The sequence below is a fragment of the Castor canadensis genome, chromosome 11, assembly GCF_047511655.1.
Source record: "Castor canadensis chromosome 11, mCasCan1.hap1v2, whole genome shotgun sequence".
Taxonomy (NCBI): domain Eukaryota; kingdom Metazoa; phylum Chordata; class Mammalia; order Rodentia; family Castoridae; genus Castor; species Castor canadensis.
In genome coordinates this window covers 91,671,198-91,684,311 of record NC_133396.1, presented here as the reverse complement: position 1 = coordinate 91,684,311, position 13,114 = coordinate 91,671,198, and positions in this window count along the sequence as shown.

The window sequence follows — 13,114 nt, the reverse complement described above, 5'->3', positions numbered from 1 at the left end:
CATCCTACAAGAAGGAACTTCTTTACGTACCTTGCACCAGTTTCCCAAAGGGAAGCTAATTCTCACAATTCAATTAATTCTGTTTCTGGATGCCTTACACAATTATGTACTCCTTTGGACATTTCTATTGCAACTTATGCATTTAAAATTAAGATAATATATTTTATCATTTTACATAACAGTGTACAATATTATAAGGCCATAAATATGTAATATATTTTCAATATCATAAGCTACCATAAATATATCATAAAATATAATAAATATGAAATTAATATTTAATAAATAAATATTCAAATTTATATGTTTAAAAGCTCTAGTTACTCAGAAATCTTCAACTGCCTGAAAATGGGAAATAGAAATGGAAAAAGTGGTTGATAATTCAACTATCAACTACGAAAATGGGACTTTTGAACCATTTATATAACATTCTTAGAAGCCAAGCAATGTGGAGAGAGGAAATAAATTTCTTAGTTTTTACTCCTTTTAAAATATCAAGAACCAGAGTGTATGCTTAGCAAGCGTGAAGCCCTGAGTTCAAACCTCAGTACCACCAAAAAAAAAAAAAAAAAAAAAACAAGAACTGTGACAGACTGACTTCAGTATTAGGTTCCCATGGGTAGAAACAATCTGCAAGGCAAAAGTCTACCCCATGCTGGAAAGATAGAAATCACCCCACTGGTCTAATAAGTTAGAAGAAGGAAAAAAGAAAAAGAGACAGTAGTAAATAATCTGTCTCTGTGTCACAGGCATTCTTTCTATAGAGTGTCCTGTTCCCAATCCTCTACCAATTCCAGGACCTTATGCATACTTCCTATTTAAACCTCACAGGCGCCCATCCTTTATCAAAATAAAGTAGTAGAAAGATTTAGCTTGTCTGTAAAGTTTTTCTTAGACTTTGAAAGACTCTCTCATCTCCACTAATTCAGAAGTTTTTATCCTCCATGGTGCAGAACAGGGTTAGGCATTAGGAAAGCAATTGAGTTGATCCACTGAACCTGTATGAAATTTCTGTGGCAAAGGATGAAAGGACTTCTGTAAAGATCCTAACACTGTGAAGCTGAACCCCATTGACTGAGAGAGATGTTCAGTGCTGGATAGAGTCCTAATTGGAGTTTAGTAAGTCAAAGAAGACCAGTGGGCCTGATAATTTAAGTGGAAAAAAATTATACCTTCATCAACAATAACTGCAAAAAAGAGCTCATGAATTGCTCCCAACAAAGCATCTTGTTACCAATACCTAGAAGTCAGCATAGAACTTTCACTCATGGATCTTAGACTCCATCTCCTAGCCTCTATGAGACTTGAGAAATCTCCCTGACACACTAAAATGCCATCCTAGAGGAGAGCCAGCAAAGGGGAATATAAGCTGAAAGCCTTAGCATTAATATCCCAAGAGAGGCTAAGTTATATTTGAGAGATTATGCAACCCCCAGGAGTCTGAGATATCATTAATTACTTAATCTAAGTGTTTCCTTTGGCTCTGCTGGATGAAAAGCTAGGAGAATAGACCAGTTATACAAGCTGAAGAAATTGCTTTTTAAAAAATATTTGAGATCTAAAGTGTTCACTCATTCACTCTGCCGCTCAAATTATTTTACAAACATCAGTTTGTTTTTCCCCACTCTTAGACGACAAGCATACAGTAGGCAAGTTCACTTTTTAAAATTCTCATGGTATTAATGGGCATGTGTATCTAATGCAGAAAGACCCAAGGGATTGTGTCTAAACTGCACATTTTTCTGATTAGATTTTTTAGACAAACAGACATGAAAAGTCCAATGGAGATAGAAATCTTGTTAAGAAGCAATGATCTGAGTGAAGAGGTGAATACTGGAGTTGGAATCTGAAAAATCAAGTCTTGTAAGAGTCGTTGAATTTTATTTGACCTTTAATCTGAAGTATCATTAAGTGCAATATGTGCAATAAAGAATGTTGGAATCCTCACTTCATGTGCTGCCTGACTCAGAATTTCTACTTTTTATTTGATCTTTAATAATGCTCCCTTTGTTCTCATACATGAGTAATGGGTTCAGGGTTTTTATTAGTCCCCTTGCAGGGTGCAGTAGCTGAAATTCTTCTTCAATTTGTGTAAGTACAGATTTATTTTTCAATCGTATCTGTTATCACCAGCACAATCCAGAGGCAGACTTATAATAACAGATCTCCCCTCTGTCAAAGAACAGGGGGAAAGTGGCAAAAACTGGGTCTCTAGTTTCCTACTTGAATTGAATTTTCTGTGAGAAGTAGTAGTATGGGTTATTTTCAAACTGATAAGTGTAATATGGAGAGAACTAACTTTCGTTTCTTAAATAAATGAAATGTAAAAACTGTACCCTTGTCTGACATTTTTCAATCAACATTGTCTTTGTAAGATTTATTCATATTGTTGCATATAGCAACAGCTGGTATTCAATTAATACACCAAAAATGTTTACCTGTAATATTGATATTGGTGATTCAGGTTATTTTCAGTTTGGGTCTGTTATGAATAGTACTGCTATAATTTCTGCAGGTTTATTATAGATGCATTTCTATTGAATATTTACTTAGGAACAGAATGTCTGGATCACAGCATATATATTTGACTTTAGTAGATACTACCAGTTTTCCAACTCACCAACCTCCATAGAAGTGTATGAAAGTTCTTATTGGCTCTACCAATTTACTAGCAGGTGTGAGTATTCTGGGGTATGAAAGCAGTGTCATAATTGTTCAGGATCTCTGAGTGCACTATTTCATTTAACCATTTTGGTTAATGTATGTTGTTATCTTAATGTTACTTCAGAATAGGCATATCACTATGTCATTTTCACATAAAGGGAGCTTTGTTTCTTCCTTTTCAATATTTTTTATTTTATTTTTCTTCTTTTTTACTTTACTTGATAGGGTCTTCAAACAATATTGAAAAGAAGTATTATTAGTAGGCATCCTTGTCTCATTCCAAATTTCAGGGGGAAACTGAAATTCTACCAGAAAGTATTATGTTTAAGAAGATTTTTCATAAACTATTTATCAGACTAAGGAAATTACTTTCTATCCCAGTTTTGTTAAGGATTTTTATTATGAATGTGGAATTTCTTGGAATGCATTTTCTTCATCATTTGAGATAAACATTTTTTTTCTTGTATTGCATTAAAGTGATGAATCACATTGGTTGTTGGTTAAGCCAACCTTGCATTCCTGGAATAAATTAAACTTGATTTGGAGTAGGTTTTTTGTATATCACTTGATTTAATTTGCTAGTATTTTATATAGAAGTTTTACATCATTATTTATGAACACTAGCCTACAATTTTTCATTTTTTTATGATTTATCTTTTCTTGCAATGTATCATTTTGGTTTTATTGTCAGAATTATGTTGGTCTCATATAGTAAGCTGAGAAGTGTTTCCTCTTTCATTATTCTTCACAAGAGCTTTTTTAAAAATAATGTTCACACTTTTTCATTTTTAATTATTGGAAGAATTGACCTTTACTGCTGTCTGAACCTAAAGATTTTTTGGGGGACAGAATTCTACAATCATATTTTCTAACTGTTCTTGTGTCAATGTTGATAAATTGTGTTTTTAAGACTATTTCTTCTGAATTTTCAAATTTATTAGAATAAAAACATTCATAGTAAACTCTTAAAATTTATTTGAGGGAATGGGGATACAGCTCAGTAGTAGTAAAGTGCTTCCCTGGCATGCATAAGTCCAGTCCCTGGACTGATCCTCAGAACTGCCAAAAATATTTGTTTGATATGTAGAAATCCATGTTGATGTTCCCTCTTAATACCCCAATATTGGTAGTTTGTTCTTTCTTTTATTCTTTCTGAAACTTGGTAAGAGTTTATTGATTTTCTTGGGTATTCAAAGTATCTGCCTTTTGTTTTGTAAATTTTTTCCATTACACTTTTTCCTATTTTATTAATTTTCAGCTCTTTGTTTCCTTTCTTCTACTTTTATAGTGTTTAAACTGCAGATTTTTATGTTCTTTGAAGCAGATATTTATAAGTTTTTAGTCCTTTTTTTCTAATATATCTTAAGTCTATAAAATCCTCATTAAGTATACCTTTTTGGTGAGTTTGAATGTTTTCAGTAATTTTGAGACTTGTTAATGGTTCAGTATATAGTCATTAACATGTTGACTACTGTTATGTATACATTTAGAAATATGTTTGAGCTCTCTGTGTTGACTTCTGTATTTGTGAATTGGGCAAGTGTTTTCAGATGTCCTTTATCTTAAATGAACTTTTTGGTTTTCTTTCTTTTTTTGTTTTTTTAATGAATATTTTTTGCAAAACTAATTAAGAGGAATTGAAGCCCAGAGAAGAGCTAATGAGCTATGCAAATACCCTGGCATCAACCCCAGTGGTGAGGCTCGGGGATAAGGATGGCAATGAAGTGGAAAGAGATCCCTGCCCACCCATCCTGTCCTGGGTTCTCGCCATAGCCATAGCAGGAGACTGGGGCTGGGGCTGTAGCCTCCATCCTGCAAAGGGCCCCAGCTGGGAGGAAGGGGTGGTGCAAGGGCAGCATGAAGAACCGGATGTGCCTTTGACAGTGGATCTCAGGCTCCAGCATCAGGATCACCTGGGACCTGAGGATATGCTTTTCAGAAAAGTTCCTAGGTGATGCCTCTGCCCTAAGAAGTGCAATATGGTACTTGAGCTCACCAAGTTTCACAGGGAGACATTACAGATCCTCCAAACCCCGTCCTAAATGAGAAAGAGCCCAGTACATCAAGGAGTATTAAAACCCCTCTAGGACTACAGTGAGCTAGAGACACCCACTCTCACCTTGCCCCCTTTGGCAGCATTGGTTTTCTTTCACAGTCTGATATGAAGAGAGACATATTCAATCTCCTTTATGATAGATATTTCTCTTTTTGGCTCATCCAATTTCTGATATTTATTTTTGGAAGCTACATTAATAGATGTGTACAAATTTAAATTATATCTCTATAACATTGATTTTATTAGACCTCATGAAATAAACTTCTTCACTGATTATGGTGGCTTAAGTTTGTAATCTTAGGTACTCGGGAGATGGAGATTGGAAAGATTACAGTTCAAGACCAGTTAGGGCAAAAGTTCATGAGACTCCATCTCAACCAATGGCTGGGGGTGGGTGGTACATGCGTCATCCCAGCTATGTGAGGAAGCATAAATAGGAGGATTGTGGTCCAGGTTAGCCTGGGCTTAAAAGGGAGATCTTATCTAAAAAATAATCAAAGCAAAAAAGGCATTGCTTAAGTGATAGTAAGTTCTGCCTAGGAAGTTCAAGGCCCTGAGTTTAACCCTCCAGTACTGCCAAAAAAGATCCTTCTTCATCTCTAAAAATGCTTCTTGTTTCTAAATCTGTTCTTGACTAATACTAATATCTTTTTTTTTTTTGGTAATGCTTGCATGAAATAGATTTTTAATTTGTTTGCTTTCAAATTCTCTTTGACTTTATTTTTAAGGAGTATGTCTTTACCAGTATGATATTTCTGGTCTCTTAGTTCTTATGTTTATTTATTTTTAGTATATATGCTGCCAAAATAAACACTAGGCTTTATTTTTAATATTAATTTTTACTAATCTAAGTCATATGTCACTTGATGATGGAAATACTGTTAGAAGATAACTTGAGCTTAGGCAGTTAGGACTGGGGGCCACAAAGGAGTGGTTAAAATCAGTGGGAAACAGATGTTAGGCAAGAGAATAGAGATAGCACAGACACTCTGAGAACGCAAATGTTGGCTCAGGATAAGAAGAGGATATGGGCCCACCTAAAGGCCTACCTATCAGAAAGCTGTTTTCAGCCAAGGGTCCATCTATTAGAAAGCTGTTTCCAGGATCTTATAAAGTTTGCCCCCAAAGCACACCAAAAACTAGATAAATATTCCTAGGCAATGCAGTTACCATGGCTCAGTCTTTCTGAGTCCCACCTGAGTGGGTACTCTGTCTTTATATCAATATTCTTCTTTCTCACTTACACTCACCCGTTTTCCAGACTTGTCATCTTTGACCCACCCAATGAACTCAAAACTGGTATCAATATGTCCTGACAAGTGCAATGTTAGGTAAGTTCATGGTTGTGCAAACACCATAACAAGTACTTATGAAAAAACCTAGGTAGCATAGGTCAATCATTAGACATGGTCTCTTGACACAATCAAGACACATGGAAGACACAAGGTGTGTAAGACTGCTGTGGGTATACAGCAGCATAATGTTTTACAGTAAGCTTTTTAGGGATTTTTAGGTAGAAGGCATATACTATAAAAGAACTATGAAAAGTATAGCATATCAGAAAAATAAACCAGTATGATAGTTGCTTATTATAGTTATTAAGTATCAACACTATAATATATGTTTACATACACAAATTTCATGTGATTTACTGTTATATGACTGGCAATACAAGTTTCTTTACACTAATATCACCACAAACATATCAGCAATGCATTGTGCCTCTCAGTATGTTGGCTACAGTCTCACTAGGCAATAGGAATTTTTCTGCTCCATTATAATTTTGTGGGACCACAATTACATATGAGGTCTGCTGTTGACCAAAATATCATTCTACAGCACAAAACTATACCTGAATGCATGTCTACTGTCTTAATGTTTTTATTTACCCTGTATTCTATGTTTCATTTTTCTTTCTTTTCTTCAGCAAATATTTTTAATTATTGTATTTTCCTTTTATTACACTGTTACTTAAGTACATTTTGAATTTTCTCTTAGTGAGTATCTTAAATATTACAAGGTGAATTTGTCACTTAATAGAGCCCAGCATAAATTAGTACTTTTGTAATCTCTCAGTGATGCAAGGACTCTATTCACACTTTAATTCTATTTAACTCTCACTCACTGTTTTTTTCGTGTTATATTTTTACCATATAAATATGTTTTTAAACCAAATAAAACATTATTATTACTGTTTATATCATCAAACTGAATTCAGATTTACCCACATGTTTGACATTTATTTTTTACTTTAACCTTTCTTAGAGTTCTGTACTTTCATGTAAAATCATTTAGAAACAGCCTTTTACGTGAGTTTGTTGGCAACAATTATCTCAAATTTTTCTTTGGCATGATCTTCATTTTGCTTTGAGTAAGGTACTTTCTTTAGGCATAGAATTTCTGGAGAGCAAGTGCTACTTTTTAACATCTTAAGTGTTTTACTCCATTGCCTTTGGCTTTCATTGTTTTTGTTAAGCAGTCAGCCTGTAGCATTGTGTATGCTGATTTTATTCTTCTACCCCTTTAAATGTTCTCTTGTTTTTTATTTTGTTAGTTTGTTTCTCACCAGTCTTACTATGATATGTCTGAGTATCATTTTCTTTATATTTATTAAGCTTGCTCTCTGTGGTGCTTTTCATCATCTTAAGACCAAATTCAATCCAATCCGATTCCTTTAGATTTGCCCCTATTCTGTTCTCTTTCTTCTTGTTTTGAGGTTCAAGTGACATGGGTGTTAGATCTTATCTAGATGTCTATTTCTTATCACCTATGTCTCATATGTCTCTTTTGCTCCTTTCTATACGTCCCACTACTGTTGTTCTCCAGGCATCAGTCTGGATATTTTCTTGGGACTTATTTTCCAGTTTTCTAAGTCTCTCTCAAACTGTGTCAAATATCTAGTTAAGCCCACCTATTAATTTCTTAACTTCATTTTTTGTGCTTTTAGTTCTTAAAATTCAATTTATTCTTATAATTTCAACTTTGATGAAATTATCATGTTATCATTTATTACTTTGTTTATATTAATTATAGTTCTCTTAAAGTTTGAGTGTACTACATCCCAAATATGGACCACCTGTTTCTGTTATATATTGTTTCTCTTCATCTTTCTTAATATGGCTGTGTATGTGGGGAGTTACTATTTTATTAAATCCTGGACATTTTGTATGAAAATTGTAGTGACTCTGGATGCTGCATTCCTTCAGAGATGATTCAGTCCATCTTGAAAGGCAGCAGAGAGGCCAGTTAGCTCAATCCAATATGGGACTAAACTGTCTTTGTAAGACTCAGTCTGCACATAATTTGTTTGCATTCTTAGGATGTAATGTTCTACAACTCCTTACAGAAAGCCTGGAGTGTTTCTTAAGGCTTTTCTCCTTGGTAGGTCATAAACTTTAATTCTGGTCTTATTGGCACTGTCAAGCTGCCAAAATCTCTGATTTGCTTTTTATTAACATTATGGTCTGCCTCTTAACTTTGTACAGCTTTATTGGCAAACACCTTTAGGGGAAAATTGGTGTGAAAGACTCATTTGTCTTAACTTCCTTCTCTTTGAAATCTCAGTAATCCCAACCTTTAATTTCTCTTCCTCCAAGGCCATACAAATGCATAAATCTATACTGTATTGTCTTTTTCTTAATCAGCACTTTCTCCTTTTCAGTTTCTTGCTAGATACCAATGTTTTGGTGATAACACAAGGATAACAGGACAATGAAGAAAGCTTTATTTACCTCAGAGTGGCCTTCTCTTGAGTAGGGTTGCCCTAGTTCTGGCTGCCTTGGAAGCTCTCTGATATTTGAGGCAAGGGGAGTTGTAACTATTTCATTTTTAGTTTAGGGAGAGCATTGCTGATCTGCCCCAAGCTGCTACATCATAGCCAAAGGTAGGGTTTCCAAACTAACCTTTACTGAATTTTTTTTTAACCAGGCACTGTCTTAGATCCTTACCTGTTACATTTTTCAGAAATAGTTTGAGTTCCTGAGACTTAGAGTGGGAGATTCAGAGGTTCTAAGGCACTTGTTCAAAGTTACTTTTAAGAGGCAGAATGAAAGAATAAACTTTGAAGGCATTTAAAGCCTCTATTTTTTCCATTGTTGTAGGCTCAAATTGACCCACATCTGGCGGTCTTTAAAGATTAATGGTGACTTCCACTGTATGTCATTTGGTGCAAAATGGAATATAAATTTTGAAATCTAAGTGTAAAAATTTTAATGGAGACTAAGACACAAAATAGTAATGAATATTACCTCTAATCTCTAATCACAAAATCCCACCTTTGAAATTTTATTTTTTTGCTTTTGGTTTTGTTACTTTAAGACAAAGTCTCCCTTTGTACCTAAGATTGGCCTCAAATTTGTGATCCTCCTGCCTCAATCTCCTAAGTGCTGGGATTACAGACATATAACACATGGCTACCTGTGTTATAGTTTGTATAGATTGCATGTCCCCAAAGATTCCTGTCTTGAAGATCTGATCCCCAATACAACAATGTTCAGAGGTGGGGTTTTGGGGACATAATTGTAGCATGAGTACTCTGATCTTATCAACGGTTTAATTCATTGATTGGCATATCTTTGAATGGACTATAGGGAAATAGTGGAAACTATAGGAAGTGGGGCCTGGTTAGAGGAGGTGAGTCACTCACTGGAGGCATGTCCTCGACAGGTGTATCTTGTCTTTTCTTTGTTATATCTTGCCTTGTCTTTGTCCCCTGAATTCATTCTCTTTCTCTCCTGCCATAGGAGAACAGCTTTCCACCACCACACCCTACTGCCATGATCTTTCTGTCCCACCACACCTCAAAGTTCTACACACAGCCACCCATAATCTGAAACGTCTGATAATAAATAAACCTTTCCTCCTTTAAGTTGGTTTTCTAAGGTATTTTGCCACAGTGAAAAGAGCTGACTGGCACACCTTTCAAATTTTGAAAGAAACAATTGAGGCATCTGGATTCCATGAACAAAAGATGCCCAAAAGAATAAGTCAGGAAAGAGGAAAACAAAAATGGTAGTTCCAAAAGAAGTTTTTGGTTTTGTTTCAGTGTGTGTGTTGAGGAAAGGTAGTTCTGGTGCTTTAAATGCAGAGTTGGGCATGGCACCAGGTTCATAAAAGGCAAAGGTATACATTCTACAAAAGAGATGAATAAGTTGTAGAAGTAATCAGCTTGTGATCTGCAAAGTATTAAAATAATACATTATTTCAGATTTTTAAAAATCAGTGTTCTCAATTCTACTATTTAAATCCCCCCTTCTTATTTGTAGTGATAAAAGTTAAGACAAGAATGGTAGGAAAACCATGGGATGTAATGAGAGCTCAACTGGTCAGTCAAGTCTTCTACAGTAAGTGACATAACATTATCTCAGAGCATATTCCTTTGAGGTAGTCAAAAGAAAAATCTCTGAAATAAATCATGGCAAAACTTAGAATAACTCAAGTGAGTTTAACAGAAGAAAAACAGAAAAAAGGAGGGTAAAAATATGTACTTAACCTAATATGTGAAATCAGACAAAAAGTTACAACCAGTTTGGTTGTTTACCTATGAGTTATCATTATAGGAGAAGTAGAAAACTGGGAGAAAGGAAAAGGGCTGCTTAGGAAAATAGGGATTTGTGGAAGGATTCAGGGAAGGAAAGCAGAGAAGTAGGCTGTGGTTAGCTCCAGATTTATGGAATCAAGAAAACAAGGAAGGTTATCCAAAGTGTCACACTCACCAGATACTCTACAAATAAGCATAAAAATCAACTACAGGACCTTACGGTTTCAATTCTGCCAAACTGACCCAGGCCCAAAGCCTAAACTTACCCCATAAGATTCCACCTCATTCTGCCTGACCTATAAACAGAGATCCAGGGCCCAAAAGTTAGCACCATGCCACTCTTAACCCCCACTCAGGTGTCTTATGCAGGACCAAGTGAGCACGGAGGTTCTTCAGTTGTCAGAGTAGGACACACAAAAATCCACATAGCAAAGGACCAAGGGGTCAGCAGTGATTTCCCTGGAAGCTCTACGTGCTACCACTTGCCTGGAATCATCCCCAATTTTCCATCCTAGTTACAGGTATACATCCATCTTTAAAGGAATTTTCTGAAATATAGAGCCAGCCAGAAATGAGTCAGTTATTATTCTGTGCATCCCAAACGAACCTGTATCCTGGGCCATTTGAGAATAAGGGAAAGAGCAGAGGAAGGGAATCAACAGCTGTTGAACATGGGCTATGATAAGGCCCTTTCTCTTTGTTCTCTTAATCTTCTGAACAGCCATTTGTGGTCTATCTGAATCAGCCTGATGAGTAAGGCTTGGGTTTCTTTGAGCAAAGAATGTATGGCACATGTACACATATTTCCTCGAGGTCATTTGGTTACGATATCTTCACTACTAATTATTGTCATGTTTATATAATATGAACACCCTAATATTATACCTACATACCCACATTAAGTGTTGCCTATTCACCTGCTCTGGTATTACTTAATCTTCACTTCCAATTTTACAAGTACTTGTTGGCTATTTTGTGTCAGGATCAGTGAAAACTAGATAAAATAGGCAGAGCTTAGTGATTAAATGGATAAGCTAGAGGTGGCATCTGAGATGAAGCTGATTTAACTCCTTGTTTTACTGTTGGGGAACGAGAATGAGTAAATGTAGAAGATAGTGAGTCCAGTTTTGGACATGATAAGTGAGTTTTTTCAACAAATGTTCATACCCAGCAAGATAACTATCTTTTCATTTTCAAGGCTTACTCTATGCTAAGCACTGTGTTAAATGGTTTGCGTGCATTCTCATTTGATTTTCACAAATATATTGGTAGTGCTGTGATTAGCCTTATTTGAAAGACGGGTAAACTGACAGAGGTAACTTATATAGTTTGTTCACAGTGGTAGAGTAAGTAGGTAACCCAGCTTAAGATTTAGGTTTAGTGACCATGGATGTAGCTCAGTGGTAGAGTATGCATACCACATTCAACACGCAGATCCTCAGTACCACAGGGCAGCAGACAGGGGACCATCTTTGTGCTGGGGCTGGAGCATGGTGACACATGCTTATAATTCTATCACTCTGAGGATAAGGCAGGAACATCATGAGTTTGAAGCCAGCCTGGGCTACATAGCAAGTTCAAGTGCAGCTGGGCCTACATAGTAAGACCCTGTCTCAAAAGTCCAAAAAAATGAAAAAATGATTTAGTCATTTAGTGAACTCATTTACCAAACAAGTGGTAGTTAACCCATGAGTATGTATGAGACCGTCTAAGAACAGCTTATTTATTCTGAAGGACAGTGAGTATGATGGACAGACTATGGAGAATATCAGTATTTGAGAGAGAAAGAAGTACTCTAGGAAAACCGAAAGGAAGTAGAAAGAGAAATGGACTAAGAGAAGAAATTTCAAAGAGCGTGCTCAGCACTGTCAATTACAGCAGAGGCATTTAGCCTAGTGAGGTCTGAGAATTACTTATTGCTACTTATTGCATTGCTAATATGCAGGTCACTGGTGTCTTTAGCTAACGCTGTCTCTGTGGTTCATGCAAAGTCAGTGTCAAATGGGTGCAGTAAAACTATACAAGGTCCCTGAGTATGCCGGTCCTCCTGCCCTGAAATAGAAGGGACAAAATATCAGCTCACTACTTACAAATGTGTTTTTAGTTCTATTTCCTTTTATTACTCCAAGATTTCAAAATAATTCCATAGGGGTATTGGATAGAGCTAGGAGTGGTGGAACACAATTGCATATGCATAGGAAGAATGTTCCTGAAATGCCACTTATGATTACAAGAACCACAGTCGGAGGGGTAAAGAGAGGTCTGGCATGAAATCTCCTTCTCAAAAATATTATAATACGGGCACCCTGCAGAATCCATCTAGCATTTCACTTTCTTCCCCTGTTTCATTGTTAATGAATATGTACCAGACTGTCAACCACAAGCAGGAAAGCATTTCCACCCCACACTGTGTTGTTTACATGTGGGTGATATTGTCTTCTTTATGTCATTGAACCTGTGACCTGTCATGTGTGATTATCATGTCAGTATATTAACATGTCAGGAAGTACAAAACTCCTGGCTTCTAGCTTACAGGGGAAGCTGCAGAGGGTGGGAGACATTCTGCTAGCCAGATGAGGCAGAGTTTTGCCAGCTTCCAGTGCCAGGGAAACCCTGGATAGTAATCAATACCAAACCTATGAACAGGACCACCCAAGGATACATGGCTAAAAACCCAAAGCTCCTTCCTACCTTGGTCTGATCTCTTGGCAAGCCTTCTTTCTAGTCCCAGCTTTGCTCCCACCTACTTGGAGAAGAACTCCCAAACAGAAGTTGTTTTGAAGGAGCTGGGGCAGAAAGAATAATTGGAAAGCCACTCTCAGATGCTGGAAGTGTCATGTGGAAGAGGGCTCTGG